This window comes from Etheostoma spectabile, chromosome 4, assembly GCF_008692095.1.
Source record: "Etheostoma spectabile isolate EspeVRDwgs_2016 chromosome 4, UIUC_Espe_1.0, whole genome shotgun sequence".
Classification (NCBI taxonomy): domain Eukaryota; kingdom Metazoa; phylum Chordata; class Actinopteri; order Perciformes; family Percidae; genus Etheostoma; species Etheostoma spectabile.
This window is the reverse complement of record NC_045736.1, coordinates 28,544,597-28,555,401: the sequence shown is the minus strand read 5'-3', so window position 1 is coordinate 28,555,401 and position 10,805 is coordinate 28,544,597. Positions and strand designations below refer to the sequence as shown.

At 39.7% G+C, this 10,805-nt stretch overlaps 1 long non-coding RNA gene across 1 annotated transcript in view; it reads right to left on the bottom strand.

Moving 5' to 3' along the window:
• LOC116688648 (uncharacterized) overlaps positions 1–2,430 on the bottom strand; it is an 18,491-nt gene extending 16,061 nt beyond the window's left edge. Inside the window, exon 1 of the long non-coding RNA XR_004331819.1 lies at positions 2,236–2,430. This is a non-coding gene — a long non-coding RNA (uncharacterized LOC116688648). The remainder of the gene's footprint in view (positions 1–2,235) is intronic.
• Positions 2,431–10,805: the final 8,375 nt, after the last annotated feature.

Genomic DNA, 10,805 nt, shown 5'->3' with positions numbered 1-10,805 from the left:
AGATCAGCATACGTAGCAATTATCACAGTTAGTAATTTAGACCTTTCTTGATTTTGATATGTTGTCAGTTATGTGTATACTACAGCTTATTTGGGAAGGGTAATGAAATATAAATTGCTTCACTTCCATCGTATACCCGTACATCCTCTTAGCGTGCCGTGAAAGTGTTGCCAGTTCTTATGAACCCGAAAAACAGAACCAGGGCTGTCTGAGCCCAACAACACGGAGGAAGCAACCCAATGAGCATCTAAATATGACGCCATCCTGGAACATAGTATCCCATTCTTAACACGTTCATTGTCGTCATAGCAGTCCCTCAAGAGCATCCTGCATCCCTTCCTTGGATGCATGTTTGTTTACAACATGCAGCTCAGCCTACATAATTTGCATATTGACATCTGATCACAATACAGGCACAATCATGATAACAAGAATAATTACTGATGCCTGGTGTAAATGCAAAGGCCACATAATTAGATGTTATTATCCAGATAGTGTGTCCATACAGATTGCATGTTAATACCAGGTAAAAAAAAAATGGGTCTATTTGCAACACAGTGAACACAATCATGAGAAAAAATGATCCGGGCATCAGCGTCTGTTAGTTAGAGCAATCCATGCTGATTTATATTCATTTGTTTTAAAAAGTGTTCGGACGGTGCTCTGAGCACATTCAGTAGGATTGTCCTTCCAAAGAGGGAATCACAACAAAATCATCATTGTCCCTGATCTCTGTGTGTGCTCAGTTAATCTCTGTGCTGATTTATATTTATGTGATTATGAAAAGGTTCTGACAGTGTGCTGAAAACACAAGATGAAACTATACTTCAGAGGCCAGGAGAAGAGATTTGCCATTACCTTTGAAAATTGATATATTTTTGCCTGTAAATAATTTAATATGAGATAAGCTTCTGGGTTTGAAGTTTGCCTCGGTCAGGTCTCGATATCCCCTCTGCCTGTTGAAAGGCTCAGTTTAACCCAGAGCGGTAACAACACTTTTTCAGACACCGATGACGGCCACATTTAAATGCTCTGTGAGGTTTTAAAGTCGGCAAGTCTGGAGGAAAAAAAAATCCAAAATCAATCTTTAGATGATTAACTTCCATTTTCAGCTGCAGTGAACTGATGGGCACTAGGGAAAATAATATAGAATTCCCATTCTCCATCTAAAAGAAACTATTATATACAATTATCAAGATAGCAAAGTAAATATAGGTTTGGTTTAGGCAGCTGTAAAGAGAGTCGGAGTCCCTCCCCTTCCGATGGACCACCATGGGACATTAATCTGGAAAAAACATATGGGCGGTAGTGAATGGGGAAAGACAAGTTATGACAAATAATGTTTTGATCCCGTTTGAATTGAGTTATGAATTACACATAAGGATGTTTTTCAATTTGAAAGATAATTTTGCATGTCAGTTTATTGTTAAGACCGTGCAAATATGTAATTAGAAAAACTACACATTTCAAAGTCGCGTGAATGACGTCTCGTTGAAGCTAAGATGTCTGTGTCTGCTAACAGGATGTAACGTTGCTCACACAAGTGGAGGATCTTGCTCGTTCAGTCGGTATCAGGTGAAAGAACGTCACGTGTTGTGGAACTAAGCTAGTTAGCTAGCGAGCAAGCTGAGCATCAAGGTGACGTAAATCGTATGAAACGAGAGAGATATAGTTCCCTGAGTGGTTTCAAACAATACTAGGTGGTCATATGACAAACTGAAACTTTCTTCAGTTCAGTTCAGTAAATTTGCGTTGAAACCCGTTGCCTTAAACTGTTTTTACTTAAGGTGTACGGGTCAAGTTGTATTACCACAGAGCGGTAAGTTGATGCAGTAGACAAATCCAGTTTACATTAGTAGCCATTGCTAAAAATCATTATGCTGTACAAATATAAACTAAAGGAAGACACACCAGTTCCCTTAAAACAGAATGTAATTTCCTATGTATTCTGCATAGATAATCTTGCTCAGGACACGTCACAGCTCTGCATCCAAACCCTTTCCTCATTACCCAGAACCAATCAGTCCCCACGCGGGTCTTGGTCATGGTGCAGCAATAAATGTAGACAAACACAATCACAAAATCAACCATACAAAACTAGAACCAAGACAACATGAGTGCACACCCAAAACAGTAACAGAACATTATTAAAACACACTTTGACTGGGACAGAAAACAGAATCATTTTTTCCCATGAGCCTTTGCACTGCTCCAGCGTAGAACAGTTTAAATTACATTACATGTCATTTAGCTGATGCTTTTATCCAGAGCAACTTACATTTGCTGTATATCAGAGGCTGCACGCCTCTGGAGCAACCAGGGGTTAAGTGTCTTGCTCAGGGACACATTGGTTGGTGTATCGCAGTGGGAATCAAACCCAGATCTCCCACACCAAAGGCATGTGTCATATCCACTGTCCCATCACCACCCAAATGACCCCACCCCTGCCATACAGAAACTTAACATCCCTAGTTATCACTGCACTGCATCCTTAAGATGATCATTATAAGCAACTAATGTGATTTAGAAATGAATATGTTTTTTAACAAAACATCTAGTGACCACTAAAAAGTTTAATTACAGCCAAATCTGGGTTTACAGTATGTGTTTTAAATTGACAAACATATTGTTAATCCATGACTCAATTCAACCGAGATAAAAAAAATAATTTGCCTCTACCCATTCACTACTAGGCGTATTATTTTCTCCCAATTAGGCTCCCATGAGGTCCACCGGAAAGGGGAGCAACCTACCCTCTCTACGCCTAATTTTTTATTTGAAATACTGTGGCAAATTGTGTTCCCTAAGTAATGAAGGAATAGAGGGAAGAAGCTATTGGCTTATAATGTTCAGAGATGAAGGGGGTTAAAATGATGTCCGATTCAGAGAATTAGCTGGCCATGACCTATTAATGATGTGAGGCAACGGAAATGACTGTCCATTTTAAAGCAACATTTTTCATTACATCATCATTGCCGCTTGAACTGATTACTGTCAAACACGTTCAAGCCTTCTTTTTTTTCCCCTGCGTCTCCATTAGGACTGTGTAATGCTCCAGGGACTGCCTTTTCTAATCACATGTATCACTGACAACAGCATATATTTGTCATGCAGTGTGTACCATAAGCCCAATGTTCAAGCATTATGCTGCTTGTTCAAAAGTGCATTAGGATAACTGGCATTCCGTAAATATTAGTCTTGCAACACATTTTCAGCTTGAGCGACTCTGTTCGTACTAAGAGGTGACAAACAGATGGGATGTGCACGGTATAAAAAGAGACAGGCTTAAGGCTGTCAAATCAATTGTGGGAGAAGTAATGCTGCCTATGCTAAGGGATCTCTTAATTAAATGCAAAGAGCAATGCATCTTTATTGCTTTGAGTATGAGTGAAATAATCCACACTATTTAAAATATCCATATCATCACCAATAAGCAAGCTGGGTTGGACCATTTAAATTGAATTTCATCCAACCAACAATTCAGAATTGCTGTAGCAGGTGTACCAGGATAGACATGGCATCAGATTGTTGCATCCTAGAATTTTATAACTTTGACAAGGCAAATAGCAGGATGTTTTTTTAGAGAAAGAGAAATTACAAACATCAGAACATCTGTAGACCCCAAAGATTTATACTAACTTTAGTCACAAAGAAAGAAATCTATCAAAAGATATCTGTATAAAAGATATAAAAGCAAAACCAACAGATGGATGTGCTAACATGACAAAACGCTATTGTGCAACAGAACAGCCCTTAGTCAAAAGGGTGAATCTATAAAAATGTTAAACAGAAAAACAGAGACAGTGCCAGACCAGCAGACTGAATACTAAATGTACTGCTCAAACGCCGCTACTGCAAAACCTCCATCACCCCGTCACTTTAAACTGGAATCTGCAACACCTAAAACACTTAAACCACTGGATATGAAAGGCCTTTTTGATTATTAAAGGAGTAAAACTTCATCTAAATTAGGGATGCACCGGTACCACTTTTTATAAGATCAAGTACAAGTATGAGTACTTACATTTGGGTAATTACCTGATACTGAGTACCGATACAAGTACTTAATAATCCCTCTGGGGGTTTTCAGACACACAGATGATTTTGGCCTTCTCTGATATTGCTGTCAAATGAAACAATGCAGTGGCCTATTTTCTAAGTACCATGCCTTTTTCTATTCAAACCTCAGTGCGTGGGCCTGGACATTTCCCTGGGCTAGTGTCAATAAAATAAATCATGTGATTCCTAATATCATATCACTGAGTGAAGTTTAGTAAGAATGAAGAACGCAAAGTCTGATGACGTCATTCACGTGTATTTTAAGTACCGTGTGGATTTAACAATCCAGCGGAGAGGATGGTTTGTTTACACCAGCAGCTAAGTTCACAAAATTTTGCCCAAATTTAAAGACTTGTGGCAAACTATAACAGTTAAAACAGTTAGAATACACACCGAGAGCTTTTGTTTCAGCCTGTTTGTGAAAAAAGGATCGCTATTTACAGAGTAGTACTGTCGTTGTTAAAACAGCGATGTGTAGAAACCTCATGCAGACAGAGCAGATTGAAATATCGCTGTCTTCATGTTCATGCTCGTTGAGCTGATGAGAGACATTGGGCTACTACCGCTACTCACCGCTACTCCAAATATCAGTGGTGACGTTTACGGGCAACAGGCTGCTGATGTGCTTTTCCATAAAGCAGCTTTGGAAACACGGTTTCTGTGATGTAGGGACGGATGGGAATCTCTGGGCTCTAGGACACTGATCAGACGTCAAAACTCAGTATTATTAATGACTGACAATGGCTGGTCGTTGTGTACATTCATGCATTGGGCAAGACCCCAGTTACAGCCTAAAATCTCCAAATGACTGGCATTGCTCCTCTTCCGTCGCCTATACCTGCTAGACGGAGAAGTTCTTGTCACATTGCTATGAGGTTGTATTGGGTGTGGTGGTATTGGAGTAATTTTATAACTACAAATACGAGTACATGCGCACGGCATTGGACCGATACCCGATACTGGCACTGGTATCTATGCATCCCTAACCAAAGTAATCCATTGAATGCAAAGTCTGGTCCATAATTTTAAAGTGGATTCAGAAAGGAAATGGCAAGTCTGGCAAAGAATTTGAGATGGTGTGGTAAAATATGTAATTCGTGTCCTGGCTGCAGAATTGTACCCAAATTGTAAGCGGAGCTCCAACACCAGAATTAAAGCAGGTAAGCAAGGAGTTTTAAGGTTCCGCCACAACAACATAAATTCATAATTAATTTCATTGGTATTGCTGGAGGACAAACGCTGATGTTGAAATTGTCCCCAATACAGTTTAAACATGACTGAACAAATTAATAAAAAACACAATTCTTGGAAATTGATAAGGGCAAGTGGCTTTGTTTGTGTAGAAAAGTGGTCTGGGCCTATGATTGGTTCCCAGCAGCCTTACATAATTGTGATTGGCTCCAGTGCAAAAATATTTTTTCATGGGCCCTCACCCAAACCACAAGTGCGCACGCTCAGAAACACACAACCAAGCAGACAATTGCTGTCATGTAACCTGTAACATGTCATCAGCACCACGGACAGCAGCCAAAGCGGCAAATTTAAAAGACACTATTTAAAAAAACTAATCCAACAGGCTGCCCTTGACTCAAACCACAGCAGCCTGAGTTCTCCAGCAATCAAACATCCAAAATAGCTTTAGCGAGCCTAACTGACGCCTGTGTATGAAGAAGAGCAAAGGAACTCATTATAGGCTTAAACAGTAAAAATACATGGATAACGGCACCTGATCACACCATCACACCAGCATTTATAAAATACATCATTAGTCATATGGCAACGCTGTCAAAGGTTATCACAGACATAGATTACAGTAGGTGTGCCTTTTCCACAAATGAGAGGTAACAATTACATAGCTGTAGCAGCTGCACCGGTTGCACCGTCAATATTCACGTGTTGACTCCTCTATGTTGTTAGGGCAAGTACATGATAGAATTCAAAACCTGCGTTCTGAGTTCTTTGGACCAGAAATTAAATAAATAAAAGAAAAAACTCTACATAGTGCAACCTACTTACACAATTCAAGTGATGTCTGTTCATGCTTCATTTCAGATTCAAAAACCAAATCAAATATTTAGCATGTGGGTGTTCTAGCAAATTATACATGTTAATGCTTCTAAATCCAAATTATAAGTGGTTGTAAAGCTAGCTTTGGAAAAATGAAACATACCACTACATGAGAATCAGAGTTATAAAAATGCTTAATGTTAAAATGGTAGCAACTTAGAGTGGCTGTTGGTCACATAACACATAAAACCAACTTCTCATAGGTTTGTTTCACTTTGACAATGCTTGCCCTATTCCCGCTTTATTCATCTGTAAAACACTCAGTACAGTCAAAGTAACACTCATTTAGCATTATGAAGAATTCAAACCAGAGTCTACTGCCATGTTCACTTCTCTGTGAGCCCATACTTAATCACAACTGTGCTTTGAGCTAAATGCTTCAACATGCTAACATGTTCATTAAACACAAAGTAGAACTGAGACGGATCACAATGCTATTTTTTGAAAGTAATTTCTCATCAACCAAAATATTTCGACAAATTGACATTTTGACCTGATGGCAGTCCATTTACCATTTTCTTTTGAGCTAGTCAAATGAAAATGGCAAACAGGCTAATATCCGTTCTAGTCTCCTTCTATTTCTATGGGTCCACATAAGTGATAAAATCCAATTTTCAAAATTCAACACTTTCTCCTCCTTTTCCAGCTTCCTCCTTACAGCCAAACGACCACCTTTGTCGTATTCAACTGAAATTCATCAGCAGATGTCCAACTGATAAGACTAATACATACATATCTAACTGGAGGTGTGAAAGCCTAGCTTTGGTTCTGTCACCACAGATGTATCCTCATTCATTTCACAGGGATCTGTTTTGGCAGAGGTAATATTGTGCTTGTAGGGCTTTGGAAGTGGGAGTTTTGAAGTCTCTGGTGAGAGACGGTAGAGAGAAACAGAGAGGAGGAGGGCTCTTATCACTGTGCTGGCAATTAATCCTTGTGTGCCACACTCCCACATATATATTACACTGCTCCTGTGTTGCACCCTCTAATTTACAGGCTGAGAGACAGCAGGTGTTCAGGAGTAAACAGAGGGGAAGTTAGAGGAAGGCATAGCTCGACCTGCTCCGGTCTGCTATTATGTGGCTCCCCGCTGGACTGAAAACAAGAAGGCACCTCTCTTGGTATGCAAAACCTGTTTAGCTCTCCCTGTCTAAGTACTAGGCCATGGCCCAAGGTCACACTTCCAGGGAAGGCTTTGCAAATGTTGTTCTACCCCCGAGGCGTCAGCCAGTGAGAAAATTAACAGACACTTTGTGTTTTTCAGTGTGTTCCTGTGGGAGAGATGGCTGACTGCCACGCTGATCCTGTCTTGATCTCTTCAGCTGAGCAGTCCATTATCCAAAACAACAGTTTACCCTCTACCCAAAGTTATGTTGCAGTATAAATAACTTGTTTCTCAATTAAAGCTGTACGTGACAACTTGGCCCAATTATAGCACCTTGGACAACAAGTCCAAATTTGTGCAGCCTTCTGCATTTGTTGGACAACAAACAAGTGCCTGCTGATTGCAGACCATTTTGGATCAAGAAACATTTTTTTTCTCATCAAGAGAATAAAAAAATTCTACTTTAGGCAATACAATCCAGTCCACAGCATGGATCAGAGTAGGCAATTCTGCACTTCCATGAAGTTTTTTGGACTCACAATAGACTAATGTAAGAAGACTAAGGATAGGAATGTGATATTTACTAAGGTTTGCTAAAAAGTCAAAATTTATTGTTGTATTGTCACAAAGGCATCAAGATATTTGATGTATACAAATAGCATGCTGCGTGTGATTTATGGTTGCCTGCACCAGAGGAAATTGCGAATTAATTCAAAATTGTGGTTCACTGCTTTTAGCCATTTACACAGGAAGATGAAAATGGACATTTTTGCAGATATAAATAGATTCATACTTGATGATGGCCATAGATTGTTCGTCTGGGGAGTCACAATTTGTGAATTTTATCCTGTGGAGACCATACATCTGAGCCAAAAAAAAATGTCAACTTGCTGGTGGCACTTGATAAAAAGTCAGGGGATAACTAGAGTCATAAGGATTCATGTCCTGGAACCATGAATGCCAAATGTTTTGCCAATTATGTAAGATAATGAGAATCTGTATTTCACTGAATAATGCACATGTTTATGCTCACAATGGTATTACATTAAAAAGTCAGGGGATCAACAAAGTAATTAAAGATTAATCATCTAGGGATGACCATGCCACTTTGCCATTTTGGCTAAAAACAAATGGTTAGAATTGATGCAGCAGAGGCTGATATATCCTGACTTTTTATCACTCAAGCTCCAAAAATGAACAAATAACTCAGTGGCATCTTCTGTTAGACCCTTCCCACCTGGTAAACAGCCATGACACCAATTTTCAACATTTGCTACTCAGACTTTCCATTAGAAACTGTAGTCTCAAGCATAAGCCAAGATAACCCCAATGAGATCATGAAGGTTTTTTTTCACAGTCTTGACACAACTCTGCCAGAGCCACAGAATACATTTTACAATTTAGATTCACTCAATTGATCTTGATGTGTAAACTGAACCCCTTAACTGCCTTTAAAACTGGCTACTGCAAAACTGAAACAATGAAAATAATCATATCTGATTGTAAGAAACATCTTCACATGGCGCTTTAAAGTACATTTGTGAAACCCCCTGACAGTAGTGGCTCCGTTACAAGCCGTACAAGAGCACTGCGGCGGTGCTGCAGCCTCAGCTGCAGCAGCAGTTTAATTTGCATACTGTCAGATGTCATCCAGACTCGTTGCAATGACCTTTAGCACTGTTTGAACCTTCTCTCACTTGTTAAATATGCATATTCCATGCATGCCCCTATTTCATCAGACACACGTTGGATGACATTTCCATTCACATGTCCATTTAACTTTTTTTTTTTTGCTTCTTTATGTTTTTTTCTTGGAAATGTACCAGTCCTTGTTGGCATTTCCTTTACAAGCTACAGTGGTAGTGTATCCCTGCACAGACAGCATTATGTGTATCACAGTGATCTACTTTCTGACTCGTGCTTCAATTTGATTTACATTTACTTTGAATATTACACGTTTTAGCCATGCTAGCAGCATATGTCTATAGCAGTGTCGGTCTGTCAGATGGACTCCCACTTTGAGACTGAAATATCTTGACAACCACTGGATGGATTGCTATTCATTTTGGTACAGATACATATGTTGCCCAGAGCATGTGTCTAATTTACTTTGATGATCCTCTGAGGAAGTTTTCATTTACCCAGTGAAATGTCTCAACATCTACAGTAGGCTACGAGTTGGATTGACATGAAATGTGGTGCAAACATTTTTCTCACGTTTGGGATAGTCTATGCATAGACAATTAAAGAAATGAACCATCAGATCCCGTTGCTCTGGACGAACACCAGTGAAGGATATTAGAAGTACTTTTTTGGTGATGGCTGAGCGTTACTGCGCAGCCTCCAACTGAGCCTGATGATGTAGCTGTGACGTGAGCAACCTGTCTGAAAGTTGTAAATCGTCTGGTAGCTGTGCCAAGAGAAATTTCAATCATTCCCAATCAGCAGAGACGGAGAGCGTAGATAATTGCAAGGAGATACTAAAAGATAACTAAACTAAAATGCTAGTTGACATAAGTAATTAAACCTAAACAGATATTGTAAGTCGAAACTTTCTGCGAGCATCTCCTGACAACACGGGGATTTGTCGACTATGCGACAGCAAGTCGCTTGGTTATGACAAAATTGTTAGCCAATTTTTACAAAAACGTCTGCTACAGAGCCATAACATGAGATACAAGGTAATGGAGCCTTTTATACATGTTATATCTGGCAACCTGGCCTGGCTGTCAAACTAGGCAGGTGATAACCACACACAGGCTAAAACACACACAGAAATTCCATCACGCAGCTAAGATTTTAAAAGAAGAAAATACTGGCTTTAGCATTGTTGTCAGAAAAGATAGTATTTCCACTTAGCATGTTTCCCTACTATCTGATTGTGCATTGGAGTCATTTTTGGGTTTATTTTTTTTCTCAGATCTCTGCAAGGTAAATCCAGACAGCTAGCTAGACTATCTGCAATACGTTTAAAGAAATTCCTTTAAACCAGAGCAACTGTTTGTCCCATACCGGAATGCTGTGTGGACCCGCCAGACCCTCCTCCACTGTGCCACGGTGGAGGAAGGCCTGGCAAAGCAAGACTACTTTTAAGATAATTTGTAATAATGAATTTTCATTGTAGTGTAAGAGTCTCAGAATCTGGTCAAATACGTCCCATGCTTTGGACCAAATACCCTGAAAGTAGTGTTTCATTGTTTTCCTCAGATAGCTACTGTATGGCTGTAGACTATACATCTTGTATTGAGGTTAAAATGCACTGTGATTGTAATATTAGCCAAAGATTGACGTTGTATTTTGGTTCAGTGTTTGACCTGAGGTGTCAAATCCTATTACATAGAAATCCAAGAATGCTTTCCAGACCTCCTTCTTCTTTTCCAGTCAATGGTGGCCTCATTGTCATTTTCAGCCATTGATGTCGAGGCAGCTGACTGTCCAAAGGCATCTTCTGTAAGCCATGGACATAACAATGGGGCATGGGCATGATCATGGGGTTGAACATGTCTCATGGGGATGGTAGGTAAGAGGAGTGTAGTAAATGCAAGGCTAGCAGAGTGTGCTGTAAGCTGCTAGC